Source organism: Cyprinodon variegatus, unplaced genomic scaffold, assembly GCF_000732505.1.
Source record: "Cyprinodon variegatus isolate N-32 unplaced genomic scaffold, C_variegatus-1.0 Scaffold753, whole genome shotgun sequence".
Lineage (NCBI taxonomy): Eukaryota > Metazoa > Chordata > Actinopteri > Cyprinodontiformes > Cyprinodontidae > Cyprinodon > Cyprinodon variegatus.
This window is the reverse complement of record NW_015151206.1, coordinates 187,699-191,159: the sequence shown is the minus strand read 5'-3', so window position 1 is coordinate 191,159 and position 3,461 is coordinate 187,699.

Here is a 3,461-nt window from a genome sequence, read left to right as displayed (position 1 = left end):
ATCAAGGACCATTGTTTGAACCATGCTTTGGATCTTAAAGGCTTCATCTGGGGGCAAGAACTTAAGTTTCTTAAATCTGGGATCTAAAGCAGCAGTAAGTAAAACAGTATTTGAGGATTGAGGCTGACACATAAATAGTCCTTCCCATCTTGTTGTGATCTGTGCCATCACTTCAGCTTGGTATGACTGAGCTGGTGCAGTCTCAAAAACTTGGGTCTGTATGGACTTCTTGAGGCTTTGCACAAGTTGTGGAAGTGCAGAAAGAGTAACGTAGTCTTGCCCACTCAGAAACACCGTTGCTTCTTCAAATGGCTGAAGAGCCTTGCTTATCTCCTCTATAATATTCCACTGCTCTGGCTTAAGATCAAGGTAGTGTTTTCCTCGTGGTGTCAATGCTGGGTCAGATAGTGCAGCAGTTATCGGCCATCTTTGCTCCAGCAGCCTACACAACATGTGGAAAGTACTGTTCCAACGAGTGCTTACATCTTGTATGAGCATGTGTGATGCTGTGCCCATTTGCTGTTGCTTATCCTTCAGCTTTGTGCAAGCCAGTTCACTTTTTTTAAAATGTTCAACAAGACATCTTGCAGCTGCCACACACTTTGAGATGCTCTGGTTGCTCTTCAGAGCATTCTGTACCACCAAGTTCAGGGTGTGCCCTGCACATCGCACAGATGCCCACTTATGCTTTTCTGCCAAAATCTTCACTGCTGCTACAATATTGGCACCATTGTCGTGGATGACAGCTTTGACTTTCTCAGGTGGAACATCAAACTTTGCAATAACCTCCTCAAGCCACTCTGCAATGTTTGCTGCTGTGTGTCTTTCTTCAAGTGGCATTGTTGTCAGGGTGTGGGACTTCATTTTCCAGTCCTTTCCAAGAAAGTGGCATGTCACTCCAAGATATGCCTCTGTGGCAACACTTGTCCAAATGTCTGCTGTGAGAGCAATGCTGTCTGTCTCTTTTAGAATGTTTTTCAATTTGTCTTTGATTTCTTCATACTTTTTCTCCATCATTTTTACAAAGTAGGTTCTGGAAGGAGGGGTATAATTTGGATTGAAGGTGGAGATCATCTTCAGGAATCCTTCATCTTCCACCACGGACAGCGGTCGCATGTCTGTGATGATCATATTTAAAATGCTGTTTGTGAACTCAGCTGCTTGAACAACCGAACATCCTGGAACCCTTTGAACAAAGCTGTCCAACGTATGACTCTTCGGTTCACTGAAAAGAAGCACAATGTAATGATTATTTGTTTATTCCTTGTTATGAANATCATCTCCCGGCTGGCAGTAAATAAACATCCCTCCTAAAAATCCCCGACACCTGCAGCTCATTTCAGCACAAACTGCACTTTCTTTAAATACTGCATGTTACAGTTCATCAACATTTGTTCTTGTGATACATTTTCAGTATATTCGAAGGATGCTAGTCCTTTTTCTCGGTATTATCAATTTATGTGTGTATTCTATGTGTATTTAGAGCCAGTGTTTCTCAGATGGTGACATAATGAAAATAAAACCCTTGATTGAGCTATTGGGGCATAAGGATTAGATCAGGGTGTTCACCTTGTGCCTGCAGGTAACCCAGGTTTATGTGTGTGGGGTGGGGTTCAGTCAGGGAGGGAGGTAGAAGTACACACCATGAACTTCGTTGTTGTTGTAGCTGTGATGTCATCACTAACATTTCTTCCATCTGTCTAAGTTTTACTATAATTTTTTTTTTTTGCTCTGCAAGCGTGAACGTTTTACACCATTGTTTATTTTATATTATAGCTCGATAATAAATGAATGACGTTGCTTCCTGCTCGTTCTAGATTCTTCCATTAGCGCGTGACAATAGTTTACGTGTGAAGCACCAGCCGCTACCGTTTTACCCACAATGCTAGATGCGAACAGCAATCCCAGCTTTCTCAGGTGTTGGGCGTGGTCTTAAATATGTACATTTTTCTCCTGGAAACGTCCCTGACTGTAGCCTCTCTACAAGTCGCAGTAATCTACGTATGACGAATTATATTTTGGAGACTTTATTCTATTTTGTTTGTACCTTTTTTGTAAATAAGGTTCCCATCAGCAGCATATTGATCTGAGCGGATTCCTATCGTGAACGAGCGGCTCAGACAAGGAACGGCCAGACCTCACTGATGTTCAGACTCTTAGCAGCTTTTTTTGTTTCCTGAAGTTGCAGCAGTAGGGACTTCAAAACCTCTGCTCCCAGGATCACTATTGGTGAGATTACACTATTTCAGTTCTTTGATTAAATCGTGAACAGTAGGCGCATATGAGCTGCATTGATGTTAATTAAATGGGTATTAATTAATTAGGTACTAATGCTGCTGTTACAATACTTCGTGTCCCTCCTATAACTTTTTACGATGGGATTTATAGAGGATTTATTAGTGTAAGGCTTGTGTGATTCTGTGAATAATCATACGAATAGCTGAACTTTTAGGCAATGAAGAGGTTGTTTATTAGGTGAATTGCTTCCAGTTGATTCAAAGGTGATGTAGACCTGGTCCTGCGCTTTTAGCACTGTTTTTTTCCACACACACCTGTACAGAGACGCGTCATTTTAAAAACCAGCAGCAGCTATGGCTTTAGGTTGAAGCCGCTGCAACAAGATTCACCAGATATAAAAGAATGAACAGATATAAAATATAAATCTGGAACAACTAGCATGCTGTTGAGGGACAATGTGGGACAGATGCAGGTTTTTCAGTTGTGCCTTTTTAGTGGTTCAGTGTTGCTTTACTCTGTACGGAGCCCCTCTGATGACATGGTCCAAAAAAAAATGTTTAACTGTGGTAATTGTGGCCGCGAAATACTACTTCGTGGCCACAATTAACGATTTTTTTGACCATGTCATCAGAGGGGCTCCGTAACTCTGCACTCCTCTAGTATCAAATTAAAAAATAACTGGAAAACTTCACAAAAACCTCAGAGAATCACTTAGTTACAAACCGCTTCAGTTTTTTAAGGCTGCTTTTTCTCTTCTTTAAACGCAGAGTTGATCTGAAAAGATCCAGTTGCTGCACATCTAAGGACTGATGAACAGTCTAATGTAGAGGAAAAGAGCGGCGGCAGTGTTCTCACGTGATAGAGCAGTTTAGCTTCCACCAAGTCAGCTTTTAGGAAGTGAGTTTATGTTTAAACGCTGCACACCAGTTAAACCGGCCTCTTTGGCCTCAGCTAGACCAGCTTATACATCCTCTCTAGTAAAAAAAACAACAACATATTCTTGCCATGACTCAGTGACACTGATTCATATCAGACCTTCAACTGTTTTTGAATAAACAGATGGTCTCTTATTTTGTTTTGATTTATGTATATATCCTGCTACAGAATGTACAGAATTGTCAACAAAGCAGAAAAGAGTGAAAGAAGTGAACATCTGTAATTTCTAAGAGAATAAGAAAATGCATACCTAACTTTTACGACAATAAAGCACTCCGTACTAAAAG